The sequence below is a fragment of the Aplidium turbinatum genome, chromosome 15 (genome assembly GCF_918807975.1).
Source record: "Aplidium turbinatum chromosome 15, kaAplTurb1.1, whole genome shotgun sequence".
NCBI lineage: Eukaryota > Metazoa > Chordata > Ascidiacea > Aplousobranchia > Polyclinidae > Aplidium > Aplidium turbinatum.
This window is the reverse complement of record NC_137486.1, coordinates 4,828,908-4,844,763: the sequence shown is the minus strand read 5'-3', so window position 1 is coordinate 4,844,763 and position 15,856 is coordinate 4,828,908. Positions and strand designations below refer to the sequence as shown.

Here is a 15,856-nt window from a genome sequence, read left to right as displayed (position 1 = left end):
AATTCAAAAATTAGGAGTTTTTCTTGAGTGAGTGAGAATGAGTAACAGACTGAGTAATTATTCAGAAATCATGGTTGTAGTTAGGCCTACTTAAAACGGGCCCTAGTCTTAACTGAATAAAAAAAAGCCACTGCAAGGATTGCAATCGTTATCCACAAGTACACAATGCAACACAGCGGCAAATCTATCTGAACGGCAAATTTACGTGTGCATGAAGCACTAGCCAGAATGCGATTAGGCATTCTTACAAAAATTCAGTGACTACAATCCCCTAAATTCAACTCTCTAGATCAGGGGTGTGCAACGTGCGGCCCGCGGGCCAAATGTGGCCCGCGAAGAAAAATTATGTGGCCCGCGAAGATGTGCCAATTTTGAATTGTGTGCGGCCCGCGAAACATGTTTATACGGTAATTTAGTTTAGTCTGGTACGTTTGAACAATTCATTGTGGAGTGGAATATTGTAGATTTCGCACCTTCTGTTAACCATTTTAGAAGTCTCCCACCGGCCACCGCCAATCCATTGTATTTAATTTTCTATTCTGATGTCTCTGGATTTATTAATATTCAATTGAACACTGAGAATATGTCCTTAAATGTTTGTAATGTATTGTATTGAGTTTAAAGTTAACCGTTGTTATTGCGTTCATAAACGTAGTTGCACTGATGAGAATTTAATATTCGAAAACGCGTTCTGCAACACTGTTTTTTGCACTCTGTAATGCCAGATGCAGATTTATCTGTAGCTTTCCATCACGCATTGAAGCGGTGATCTGATCATGAAATTTTCTACGGTTCGAGAAAAAGTTTTCTCTGCCTATAAAACGTTGAATGGCAGTTTAATCAATTATTTCTAAAAATGTATGGTCACATAAAAGGCATTATGAACAAAGTACGACTTTGGAAAGCTCACATACAGACAGGACATCTTTTCCACTTTCCAACTTTGAGAGACTATGGAATGCATCCGGAGAAGAAAACTAAATTTGAAAAATTGTTGTATGAATTTTTGGCTCGTTTCAAGGACTTCAAATCTCATGAACATTTGTTTGATATATTCGCTTCGCCATTCAACACGGACATTGACAAAGCACCAGCTGATATCCAACTTGAACTGATTGATCTTCAAGAGAAAAAGGATTTGAAAGCAAAGTATTTAAAAATGAATCTTGGCGATTTTTACCGAAAACATTTCAACTAAGATGACTTTCCACATTTCAAAAATCCATGGCTTCAAAAATGGCACTTTTTGGCTCAACGTATTTGTGCAAACATTTTTTTCTAAAACGGGCGTCATGAAATCTCCCTATTGATCGGTTCTGACAGACCGACACTTGGAAAATGGACTTCGAATTGCGATCACTTCCATTAAAGTAAATTTGGAAAAAGCCGTCAGGAAAAGAAGCCAGCTGCAAACTTCTCACTGAGCTCGTTTAAAGACAGCGTGACAATAAATTTGAATAGCAGTTTTCTTCAGAAATTTATGCGTCCTAACTTATTATTTCTGGAAGGAGATAACCCCTAATATAAGAATAACATGAATAACAAGAAAAACTACTCTTTTGTGCCTGTAACTACTAGAAATCATATGTTAAATAAACGTGCGGCCCGCGGTTTCACACAATTATTTATATCTGGCCCTCCTGTAACAAAAGTTGCACACCCCTGCTCTAGATTTCTAAGCGAGACGCGGGTTTGCGCAAAAAGCCCGCAGTAGCCTATTTGTACAAATCAAGTAGATTCCAGGATTCCGACGCTACGTCAGTGGAGCGAAGCGCGTGACGTCAGAGAAAGCTCTCCGGCGCTAAAGCAGCATCGTTTCAATGGAGGTCACGTCATTTGTTGTTTATATATTAGCCGCTAGGAAGGGGATGTGAGACCTTCGCACTAAAGATAGGTTTTCAATGCTAAACAGTCTATTTTTCAGGCAAATTCTAAAAAAAGAGTTACATAACAATTATTGACCTACCAATAGCTTACAGTAGTAGCCTACCGGTAAGCATTAGGCTTACCTTAAATATTTTTTCTGCTTTAATTTTTGTGAATTTACAAGGATTTTAATATTTTTTGAAACAACTTTAAAGTCCCCATCGGGGACTACAGGGAGAGACCTTCAAACCACCTATAGAGAACTTTAAACCACTTTGCTTAATTTAAATTCGCAATAGGCTAAATGGATAACTAAAAGACGGTTGTATTTCAGTTCAACTACAAAGCAAGCAAGATTTTAATCGCAAAATCGCTTCTTAGAGCATTAAATCAGTCTAAACAGGTAGAATTGGGTGTCCATATTTTTATCATACTGCCAGGGCCTTGTGAGCACCATCTTGCCCGCCCAAATCCACTAGAGGGCCCTTTGAGTTATAACCGTAAACTTTTTCAATGTAAGCAAAAGATTAACATTCATCACTTCAGCAAGGAGAAAACAACTTTAAGACTCTTTTTAGGAAAAAAATAGTTTGGGAAGGACCAGAATTTTAACAAAGCAAAATTTGTGAAATAAATGGACAATGCAAAACTTAATATCTGAAAAAGTAAAGTTGAATAGAAGGATTGTGGGGAGTTTGTTTCCAGGAAAAATTTGACAAACATAATAACCTTGTTTTGGTCTTTTTTTTAGGAATTTTAAAGAATGTAACAATTTGGACGACTGTTAAAATGTAGTAATTTGTGATATTGTTTCACTATCCTGTAATGTTTATCTTCATTTCCCTGGTTCATTTTTGTTATAGACCTACAATAGGCTATGATATAAACACCTTCTGATAACTTAAAATTATAATTCGAGTAACAATTGTGTGGAAAGAGTTTATTGGAGTCAAATAGCTAAATTAGATAAATAGAATTTTCATCAAGTGATCAGACAGTCTTAATATTAATTAAAACATAAACACTCATTAGACTTTTAAAGATGAGAATGTTACCATAGTATTAACACTGAAATTTATCAATTTAATTGTTACAAAACATTTGAGTGAGCAGTGTTTACTTTGGAAAATTATATAGTAATATATGAATTGAGTAGGCTATATATTGCATATCGTGAATGGACTCATATCATGTGTCAATGACGCAGTATCATTAACAACACTGGATCTGTATTTTCATATTTCAATATTTTAGAATATCACTCACTACCTTCTGATATGCTGCTCTTGCCCGCTCGGATCAACCTCGCGTTGCTTGTAATACAACGATAAACATGATTTCCCGATCAACTCGATGCAATCTGCAAAGTTTCATCCCACTATTCTATATTTTTCTGGTAACGTAGCCTAGTCATATCATACGCTTCGATCGCTAGTCCCCCCGACCCAGCTGGGTGTACCTGCCCCAACGTCTGGCCAGTGCACATCAGTGCTCGTTGGTTCAACGTCAACATTTTTCTGGTAGGTAAAGCATACAGTATATTCCCACATACCATCTTTTTTTTACACCAATTAATTGAGCCTTTGCTCCAGATTTTTATATAATCTTCATCTCCCACGAGTATTTAAATTGTGCTTGTAGCTAAGCTTCTCTTTTTCGTGGGAGACCCCAAAGTTTATCCGCTCTGCCTACGGGCAGACCGGGTATAGGAGTCAAACGTACCTGTGTTACGGTCACGTGATGGAGACGTGGGCGCTGCCCGGCTTTAAAACTTCTGCCGGTACCAGTCGCCCCACACGACAGGCCGCCGGCCCGTCGTGAGCTGACCTTTCTGCGTTTGCGGAAAGCTAAGCCCGTCTCCCTGGCCCGTTCGCCATTCTAAATTTTGCGGACGAGTCGCACAAAAATTTTCGATCTACACTTTCCTTCCACAGGTACCTAGACTCTCCAGCCTGGCCCCCGCGACCTAAGCTGGTGGACACCCCTTCCGGGTGCATCGCCACCCCATAATCACGCCGCTCTCCGCCTCCGCGGGGCGTGGCAGGCCGGTTCTCTAAAGTCTCTGAACTGGCTATGTTTATTGTGTTTTTCTCGCCGTGTCAATTATTTTGTACTCGTGCGTTGTTGATCAAAATAAAACAGGTCATCCCCGTTTGTAGAACACAGAAGCGTTTAACTCCCTTAATCCACTTTTGAAACTATGCATGCCCAACATCGCTGGTTTGGTGAATAATATGTGGTTGAGCGAGCAAAGCAATCAAAAAAATTTTGCAAAAATGGAAAAAAAATTACGTATTAAATCTTAGCCTGAATGTAACTAAAATTGCAGTTAGGATTATTTATAACACTCACTGAAGTGGGAAATTCAGCCCACCAAGGTTGCTCGATTGAAGGCTTTGAATTCTTATCCTCGGACTAGCAAACACTTTGATAGGTTATTTCTGGTGGTCTCGCAAAGGCTACTTGTATAGAGGCTTTAGGCTTAAATTAGGTCCTTGTAAAAACTAAAAGTGAGCCCGACGCTTGACCAAGCATTGGAGGATGAAACATAGCCGTACGAGACCAAACCATTTTAGGGGGGCAGAACGTAAGTTTGCCCAAATCTGCACGCTTTTATAGAAATTGCCCAAATATAATGTATGCGGTGCATGATAACAGCGAAAAACTAACATAACAAGATCACCAGCAAGCTAGAATTTCATACCAAAATAATCAAGATAGAACAACTGAATTCATCTGTGAATATACCTTGCTTGTGCATTGCTCGATGCTTCTGCACTTTGGCATGGTAGGTAGGAGTAACATTTAGGAGTAGCCTATTATATATTTCAGCAGTAGCATTTTAAATGTTGGTGAAATTAACATGACACAGTTGTATATACAAACTAAATATTTATTTTTTATTTTGGGGCGCAACTGCATCATTTTATAAAAGTAACCAAACTAAGCTAAGCAACACCACAACATTAACATTACATTTAACAGGTACAGTATAACATTTTTTCGTTAAATGGGTGGTGTTGCTTAGCTATGTCTGTTTATGGTTGAAAAAGTACTGCAACCTCTCCACCCGAATTGTTTTATAAAAGTATTCTCCAGATTTATACAAATTCATATTTTGTAGTTGCCTAAATCAAGATGATGCATTTATGGATATTAGGCCTATGAAAAAAATTAAGGATTTTGTAAATTTTGATGCCGAGGCAACTGCATCATGCCAATTTGGGCAGTTTTATAAATAGACTATGATCAGATAATTTCATATTTTTTTGTTGCCCAAGTCTAAACGATACAGTTATGTAAATAGGAAAAATTAATGAATTTGTTCATTTTGGGGAAACTGCCTCACGCTAATTTGGGGCAGTTGCATAAACAGACTAATCAGATAATGTCATGTTTTCAGCTGCCCAAATCAACACGATGCATTTGCGAAAATTAATAAAATTAGCTATATAGCAAATTTTGTGTTTTGATTTGGGCAGATTCACAAAAGTATTAGAGACATATTTTGGTGGCTGTCCAATTAGCTTGATGCAGTTGGTTAAATGCATTTCGTACTGCAGTTTGATCACCATACAATACATCAATACGGGTGTGCCAAATGAAAATTTTGCGGCATATTTTTTGTGCAAATAAGAGGCTGTACCGTACTTAGTTTGATCAGGGATATCTACAACAACGGGATTGCTGACTCTGTTTTGATGTAGACAATAGGAGGGTTACTGCATCATTACTGCACAAACTAAAACGTGGATTTTTCAACATACAACCCATTTCTTGTTTTTAAAATGATGCTTGAAGATGAAATAATTTTAAAAAAGCAAAAAAAAAATTGAAAATGTAGCCGTTTTTCCCCAAACCGCCACCAAGTGGTGAAAAATACACAAATTTTAAACACAAATATTTTTAATACCACTTACTGGATTTGAATCAAATTTTAACAGAATGTTTATAAGTATCAAGACTGAAGCTCTATGGAAGGAAATGAAGATATTTTGAGAAAATAAAAAGTTATTCGAATTGTTGCATTTTTTCAAAAACTTTTGATCCTCGGACATGAAACAAATGGGTGCCGACAGCATCATGGACAAAATTTCCAAAATTCTTTGACCAGAGGCTTTGCATGTTTACTCTGTCTGATAGTGTTAAAAATTTGAAAGCGATTGGCAAATAAATGAAAGAGATATTTGGGATTAAAATTTGGTACTTGGTCAAAAATCACATATTACGAAAAACAACAATAAACATTTTCAACACCTTAAAGCCTCCTTTATCATATAAAGTAGACCCTTTTTTTGCCTCTGCTTGGGTTTGTAATTTTTTCTTAAGTGGTTTTAATGTTTTTCTCCTGGCCTTGGATGTGTCAAAGCTTCTTTTTCTTGATTTGTCAAGTCAAAACTTGTCGAGTATTTGGCAGATTTCTGAATATGCAGAGATTTTGCTACTGTCTTGTTTTCCTAATTTTTTTAGCTGAAGTAGAAGGTTGGCAAAAAGGGCTTTGATCTTCTGTTGTTGGATGGCTTTCTGGTGTTACAGGAAAGGTTACACTTGTGTTACAGTAACAGTTCATCAAGTCTACCACCATTGTTAGACTTACAACCAACCTTATTTTTTTGTTTAGCAATACCACGAAATTGAATTTTCTTATTTCTTTTCATGTTTTTTTTTATTTCTTATTTTTGATGATTAAAACTTGCTCAAAAGTGATGCAATAATCAATTAAATATGAAAACTAAAGCTGTGTTCAATACTCAATAGTGTTGGATGACTAACAGCAAAAGTTTGCTTAAAAATGATGATCTTAAGTTATAGACAAGGCCAGCCATTAGTTGTTGCTATGGAAGATGCCTAGGAGTGCCCACTTTCAAGACCTTATTTTAGCTTCACAGCAGGGATATCTAGAAAAGGCGACTTCTCAACAGCGTAGCCTAATTGACACGCGCTTTCGCCTTTTTCATTTTCGGGCGTTAACAGCGTTGACCCTTCTAGTGTCCATCGCTTTATCGAAATTTGCAAAGTCAGCAATCCCGTTGTTCTAGATATCCCTGGATGATAGCCGCGTATCAACAACTCATTCGCCCCGTAGCACTGTTGGTTGAGCGCCGACTTCATGATCAAGAAACACCAAGATCAAGCGACGCTGTTTCCGAGTCCACATATTATTTTTTTTTGTATCACCAAAACTTCCTAGATTTTATTCATATGGCTCAGCGGAGCATTCCAACCCTAACCCAAATTTGAATCATAGCGTAAACTAAACACCAATACGTACTATTGTTTAAAGTTTATTTTGTAACAAGCAACACAATATAAATTAATTTCAAAATACACGAGGAAACTCGTACTGAAGTCCAGAAACGTACGCACTGTAAGTAGACCGTAACGCAATGACAGTGCAATATTCAAATCAAACAGCGAATTATTCTATGGCAAGTATGAAGGATATAACCTACACTTCCATAACCCAACAGAAATTATGTTTCAACATTGCCGTGTAAAATCTAAGATTTATCGAAAGCTTACAAAAGCATATACAGTATGATTTTCTAAACCTACAGCACTTTTGATTGTGCGTAGGCCTACATCAATTTCATATTGACCTAGAATTACCAAACCTAGACAGAACATATCCAAAATAAAATACGATTGACCAATAAAATGGATGTTTAGCGAAGACAAAAGTTGTACCAACCTGCAATTTTGTTAAAGAAAACGACATGCACTTTGAATACCAAGCAGAGCACTAACAAAATCTGTGATTGCTCTGTACACAGAGCAAGATTCATTCCCTCATAAGTATTAGCGACACCTCAAACACAGTTGTTTTATCATGCACAACGTCACGGAACTGTTTAAATATCACATGACACCATTTTATAGCTTGCCTTTACCTACATTCAATGTGAGCCAAAAGACTACATAGAAGCAAAATGGTAACGCCTGGTTAATCTCATCAAAAATAGCCCAAAATGCAGATACTTAATAATATGAGTTTAGTATATCTTCTACATTTGGGCTAGAGCTTTATTTTTTGATTACATACATCGGCAACATGTATCATGGAGCTGCTAACCCCTTCTTCAAATGGCGACAAATAATATTCAAACAGCTCCAACTGATGTGCCTAAACTTTTCATCAAACTGTGCCTATAGCCGAAGATCACAAGCAAAAGGAAACATCTTAAGCGCATAATTTCGACACCGGACTGCAGTTCACACACAGCTTGTTGTTTAAACAAAGCTACTGACATCCGTTCGAGGATAACAAACTGTAGATGAAGCATTAGTTTCGTCACATACAGGTGAAACTTATGACAAACCAGGTAATGTTCAAGTTTTTGTCAGCTGGTACGTCGTGCAGTTTTTACACGAAAAGCGTAAGTCTATAACCTTAAAATCATATACAGGTCAGGTGAAAGCTCAAAGAGATCATGACATTTTCACGTTTTTTCATTTCTTTGAACTATTGTGATCGGCTTTTAAAAAAGATGATGCTTAATTGCTTAATGAATATTGAAAAATTAGATCCGATTTAGAATTGCTGAAATAATACGACCATGAACACTGAAAGTATGGCTGCTTGCCAAAAGAGCATCATTGGAACGCCAAAGTGGAATTTCACCTTAGTGAAAGAGTTAAACATTCCACACAGCTTTATAAACCTCCGTTAGAACGTACTGTTTCTACCCAAGGTGTTTGATACAAAAAGATTGACTACAAACTATAAAACATTGTAAGATTCAAAATTCAAATATATGTAGCCTATCAGCCATCGTAAGTTTGTAAATGCAAAAAGATCAGTTAACAATGCTATAAAATACACCGTTGATTGAATAAGATTCACAATGAATTAAACTTCACAATAATAAATAAAAATCGTATAAATAATTGTCCGCCCCGTTAGCTCAGTGGTTACTGGTTACGCGCCTGGCTCAAGATCAAGCAGCGCTGGTTCGACTCTCGGGGTGTGCACTTGAGCAACGCACGTTAAGGACTGCTCTCCATTTAGCGGCATTAGAATGGAATAATTCCCTCCAACAACACTTCAACAATCGGAAACTTCACTCTGCCAATCTTGGTAACCGGCCCTGTGTCAAGAGCCTCTACAGGTATGCGAAACTACCAGGAATAACCAATCAACGCTTTGTCAGTCCGAGGATAAAGATTCAAAACCAACCAGCCAACCAATCGTTGATGACCAAAAATGAACCGCTGAACAAACGGCATTTGTCAATTAAATTGAAAATAAAAGCTTGTACACAATTAGCACAAGTGGAATAGAACTGGGATTCTTACATTTTCCACTTCACTTAACAAAACATGCTATCTTTTGTTTGGGATAAATGAGAATCACAACCAAAGTGAGATGTAAAGCAGCAAAAGTCTCATGACACCATAGCTCAAAGTTGCTACCTTGCCCTAAGCATCAAGTATAGTGCACGACAAAAACAAAATAACCATATTTTTTCTGGTGGAATACAATGCGATGCACAGAGCAATTTATCATGAAAGGATTATTCAGTAATCAATAGCAGTTAACACGATGGTACGGCACTGAAATTAATTATTTTTGCCACAGGTTTGACAAAAGAAGACGCGTTTGACAAATCGATGTGGAGGCAGGGTGTAAAGGCGATTGCGGCACATGAAGGTGAATCCGGCCACACTCGGTAACGGGGGCATCACCGGATTAAAACTGGACTGCTACTACTACAATTGCCACACAAAATATCTTGAGGAAACCATGAACCCAATGAATGAAGGACAGTGACATTGGACATGTAATTCATCTTTATTCCTGCGAACACTTTACCAATGTCACTAGTTTTATGGGTAACAAGAATTGTTAAAATGCCAAAAAACTGTGATGATATGATACTATTTGACTTGTCAAAGCGCTGTAAGCAATGCAGCTTGTCAGTAATGAATAGAGCAATATTCAATTATTCATATGTCATTGATGAAATTTTTAGCTACTCAATTCTTAGAGCATTTTGCTAAGATTAACATACTTTATTTTTGTAATTTACACATAAAAAGTGATGAATTAAAAGTTCGAACTTTCACTTGAAAGTGAGATATGTTTCAAACATCATAAATTTGAAATATCATACACACAGTGTCATGAACAACTAAAACTACTCTTCATAGAGCAAGATCAATGTGAGTCGACATGCAATGATTTACCCTATGAATCAAAGTTAAATTATATATTTGAAGTAAAAGTGGGAAAGGAATTGTTGACATTTATTTCCCAAAACGATTGCACCAAATATAAAAGTAAGCAGTAACACAAATTTAATATTATCAGCGCAAACACATATCATTCTTAGTATTTAACTATTTATAGTATATAATATATAGTGGAGCCCCGTTTGGCAACTACCACAATAACAAGTGTTCCCCATTTTTGGGTTTGTTTTTTTACAACTCTAGATTTTTTAAAATGAAGGTTTGTTCTTGAGAATAAAATTGAGTTATTATTGTGGTCAATATGCTGACTTTCCTTATTTTCCCCCATTTTTAAGATAATTGTTGCATCGCAGCAGTATACGCCTTCATTGTTGCCAGATAAAAAAAATTTAACAATTTGAAACTTTTTAGAGTAAAAATTGTAATTGGGGTAATTTTGGAACAGTGAAAAACTTTTTTTGTTTGCATGTAAGAGTGCATGACCAACTGCTACAAACATGGTGCTAACAAACCAACTTGCGTTTTGTAATGGCCACTTGAATATGGCCCCATGGTCATGGGTGCTTAAGTAAGTGGGGGCTCCACTGCATATACTGTAATACGGAATGGCCCGTTTCGGTGAGTCCGATTCGGTGAGTCCAATTCGGTGAGTCCGATCCCTATTCGATGATTTTTTCAATTTTTTTTTTAATTATTGGGTACCGTAGCCTAATTATCATTGCCGTTTTAGGGTTAGGGGTTAGAGGTTAGGAACTCACCGAATCGGACTCACCGAATAGTAGCAGACCCACTGTAATACAATGTTTTGGTGTCTGAAAAAATTAAGCCCATGTGTTGCTCACTTTGTGGATGTGTGTGGTGTTGAGTAATAAAATAATTTGCATCAAAAAATTATGAAAATAAAACATTTAGGCTACTGCTATATCAAAATTTTAATTGCATGAATAAACAGTAAACACCACATTGATAAAATCAACAAATTTTAAAAAGTAGCAAATCTTAGCATTATCAGAAGTGAAAACACAAGATGAAATTTTATTTCTACTTATTATTAATTTTCCTTAATGAACAATACTACATCACATTTGCCAGTGCAGCATGGCATCAAATTTAATGATACTGATAATAGTGGATTTCCTTTTAAAAATCAACAATATTGCGAGAAAAAATCTGTTAATGATTATTTATATATAAGACTTGGTAAAAAATGGTACAATAAACATAGTATTGAAGATCTTATGGATAATACATTATATTGCTTACTAGAAGTCAGCGTTTTTCTAACAAATTATATTGCAGCTCTTTTCACCAATGGCAGGAATATTGTAGTGCCTTTATCAAACAACTTATGGGAAAAAAACACAAATTCACAACAGTAACAATTTTTTTTCTAGTCTTCTCAATTTTGTTGTAAATCCATAGACTGAAACAGTCTTCCTCAACAATCACAGAAAACAATGTAATTGAATTGTTGAATAACATTAACTACACATTAGTGTGGTACATGGTTCTTCAGCTCAAAACAGATTTGCTACAAAGGTTTTTAAATAATTATATGAAATGCAGTATTCACTGGAAAAACAACCTCAAAATAACAGTCTTGGTTTGTTGTGGTAAAGAGTTCATAAGCCAATGGTATGATATATATAATTAAATGCTTTAAAAGATAACAGAATTGTTTACATATGATAGCTCCCTGAAAACTACTCTTCTTTTAGAAAAAAAGCAATTTATCTGAAAAAACTGAACACATTTCAATAGATGACGTTTATTAACCTATACTAACAATGTAAGTTTTATAGCACAGTCAAAGAAAATAAGGAGTTACTTGTCTCTCAGGAATAACTCGCATGTCATCAGGCACAGCCCTAAACAGTTTTGCATTTCTATCATCTTTAGATTGGATGACAAGAATGGCTGCAACATTGCCACATCTATAACAGTAATTTGGTGCAGACCATATAGTGACCAATTTGTCATCAAACATATACTTGTAACCTTCATGCACTAATTGATGAGCTCTGCAAATGAGAGAGAGTCCATTTAAATCAACAAATTCATTTGTAACCTTGGCACCAAACAACCATCCAGCTCCGCGAGGAGATATAGCCCAAGTGTCAACATCCTCAGGATCAGACCAAACTAAATCACAAAAAGGTCCTTTGTGAGGGATTTCCTGCTGTCGATCAATTGTTCGGATCTGATCTAGAGTTTTTATGTCCGGAGACAATCCACCATGGACACAAAAAATTGATGAGTCAATTATGGCAGCAATTGTAAAAAAATCAAATACTTTTGTGAAATACCTCCAAGCATTTGCATTTCCATATTTGAGTTGACATTCATCATAAAAACCATAAATTTGAGTAATTTGTCGACTTTCATGGTTTCCACGAAGTAAGGTAATTCTGTTAGGCCATTTTGCTTTCAAGGTGAGCAAATATGTCAAAGTTTCAAGGCTATAATACCCACGGTCAACAAAATCTCCCATAAAAATATAATTTGTTTCCGGAATTTCATTTCCATTTTTAAATAGCTCAAGAAGATCATAAAACTGACCATGAATGTCTCCACATACAGTGACAGGAGTGGAGACTGGTTGGACATTGGATTCTTCTAGAAGCAAATCACAGACATAATCACATAATCGCTTAAGATCATACTCGGGTAGATATTTGCATTGTTTAGCAGTTTCAACCATGTGGTCTAAGTTAAATGTCACCATTTTGCAACATTCACTACATATGATATACGGTATCCTAATTAAAAAGAAGGTGTTCAATGGAAGTCAGAAAGTAAATTTGGTACAACACCAAACATATATATATACAATTTTAATAACACAAAGAGAGTGCTCAATGCTAGATAAACCAAATTTAAGTTAATCAAAGAACTACCAGTTTTGTGAAAGCTACTACAATTACAACAAAAACATAACTGAAAATTTAAGCTTCGCCATTTTAGTAGGCTATACATTAAGCTGCAAGAACTCGTGCAGTTCTTGCAGCTTAATGCATATACTCGAGTATAGGTCGAGATGTTCGCAAGAGACTTTCACTTCAAAAAGACAGGTTCAACCTAGTTCGTACTCTCAGTTCGTACCCTGAAAAGATCAAGAGAAAAAACTCAAAAAAGCCGAAGTCACTGTTCGGAGTTTCGGCAAACAAACTGAAATGATTGACAGAAAAAAATAGAACAAAGCCGAAGTCGCTGATCGCAGTTTCCGTTTTTCCGCAGTTTCAATCAATCATTTTATTTTTCGTCATTAACGCGTCCGGGACGAAAAAGATACTAACTACAAAAATCGATATAAACCTACCAGCACGTTAACGAATGGGAAAAGGTGGCAAAACCTTGAAAGGTTTAAAACGTGCCTGAATGAAAAATTATGTAGTAGGCTATATATCAGTAGTTAGCACGGCCACAAAACCCAAAAAAACAAATAGCAAAAAATAAAACAAAAACAGAGAGAAGCACACATGTAGTAATAAATGACAGCCTAATGAAAAGTATTGTGGATTGAATTTGCCAGTTCCAATATTGATGTGGATGAGCAGTCATAATAATAGGATGGAGAAAGAAAACCGGACATAAATCAAACATTTTTAAATTTACGGTAATGATCCTAAGAGTTTGCCGGAGTCGCTGATCGCAGTTTTCGCAAACACTGCAAACACGCAAAAGGGTTGGGGTTAGGAAAAGATGGAAAGAAAAAATTGGAAAAAGCTGAAGTCGCTGATTGCAGTTTCTGCAAACATTTTAAAAGGGTTGGGGTTGGGAAAAGATCGAGAGAAAAAATTAAAAAAGCCGAAGTCGCTGATTGGAGTTTCCGCAAACAAACTGAAAAGATCGAGAAAGAAAAATAGAACAAAGCCTAAGTCGCTTATCGCAGTTTAAGTTTTTCCGCAAACATTTTAAAATTTCCGGTAATGATCCTAAGAGTTTGCCGAAGTCGCTGATCGCAGTTTCGGCAAACATTTTAAAAGGTTTAGGGTTGAGATCAAAGTTTCCGCAAACATTTTAAAATTTCCGGTAATGATCCTGTGAGTTTTTGTTTGTTTGCGGAAACTGCAATCAGCGACTTCGGCTTTGTACTATTTTTTCTCTCGATCTTTTCAGAGAGAAATTTTTTAAATGTTTGCGGAAACTGCGATCAGCGACTTCGGCTTTTTTAAAAATTTTTCTCTCGATCTTTTCAGGGTACGAACTGTTCAGGGTACGAACTAGGTTGCATCTCAACTTAAACACGGGACAAGCTGTTGTGTCTAGCTCGGCAGTTTTCAAAATGAACACATTTTTGCTGCAGCATGAGCAAAATCATTGCCGACGTAGATTACGGAGTGAGAAATGGCGGACACTCGAAAGGACACCAGTTTGACACCACTCAAAAGCATGCAGCTGTATCTTTGACAGGACATTTAAAGGCATGGACTGTCTCATTTTGGCGAATCCGACTCAAAGAAATCCCAATTTGGAGACGTACGGTACATTCAATGATTTCTTGAAAATCCAGTGACGGCTTCTGTTTATTTAGAGAATTTGTAGGGATTACTGTATTTAGGTAGGCGTTTTTTGTGTTTACCTTCCCAATTCTCATACACATGCAAACAAAACGGTTATTGTTTCAGTAAGGTAGATGTAAATTAACTGATATCTTGCGAGTATAGCTGACTAGTTACTGATCACGCCTGTTAGTCGATGTTGTATTCTTTTTTATTTTATTTGCGCAATGTTGCCTTCACGCGAGCTCTCAATGTTGGGTTGCTTAACGAAGTTGACCCTCTATCAGAAAAAACAAGTTTGTGATACCAAAATATAGCAAAATCCTGAAAGCAGATTAAGCTGTTTTGTGCCACAGAGGCTACAGTGGTGGATCATGCTTGTAACGTTGAGGGAACATGACTACCAAACGCTGTTTGACAACTGTGTCTTTGCTGAGACTTTATTTGATTAACTTCTATTGTTGAGAGAAGGAGCGATCTTCCTGTCGTTAGCACTACTTAACCTTTATTATTAATCATGAAGCACTGTTTTGACAACTTGCAGATGTTCTAAGATGTTTGCAGAGGTTAAAACATTATAATAACTGACCCCGAAATAAGTTAAATAGATTTTTATTAAGGTTTAGAGTTAGAAATAGAAACCTTTTTAACCCTAACCAATAAGTTGAATCCTTATTAAGGGTTAGGTTTAGAAAATAGAAATAGACATTTCTAACCTTGTTAGAAAGGTAACGCCTAGAACATCACACAACTAAGGCGAAAGAGCCATGTCCATTGAGTCCTGTCTGTCATGAGTTACCAAGGGGGGTGAGGGGACTTGTATACCTGGGACTCAGTGATTCAAAGCCTCTACAAGTATGCGAAGCTGCCAGGATTAAGCTCTTCAAGAAGCTTTCCCAGTCCGAGGATAAAGATTCAATCAATCAATCAATCAACGCTAAACAGAGATCATTTACGATAAACAGAAGCCCTTCTATTGTCAGTCGTATAAAAAGCCTTCGTATCCCCTTCTTTAGATATCCTTGAGTAGAGGTTATGAAAAGATAAGGTTTTTTTCGCCTTAAAGGCTTTTGTGTTTGTAGATCTTTCTAAAATATTGATGATTGATCAAAAACGTTGTAGCGCTATGCGGCTTGTGCGGTTTTCCAATGTTTTGCTACCGTCATGAAACCTGTTTAGGACATGATGTCGCTCAGATATGTGTGACGCTAGCTGGGAATTCTTCACGCTTCAAATATTTATTTAATTTTGTTTATTTGTGCTTTAGGATTTTGAGATGTGGTCAGGCATTTTTG

At 36.5% G+C, this 15,856-nt stretch overlaps 2 pseudogenes; both read right to left on the bottom strand.

The window, feature by feature from the left end:
• The window catches only part of LOC145784425 (uncharacterized), a 276,670-nt pseudogene that overhangs the window by 206,875 nt on the left and 53,939 nt on the right, over positions 1–15,856 (bottom strand).
• LOC145784427 (serine/threonine-protein phosphatase 6 catalytic subunit pseudogene) lies at positions 10,895–12,796 on the bottom strand (annotated as a pseudogene).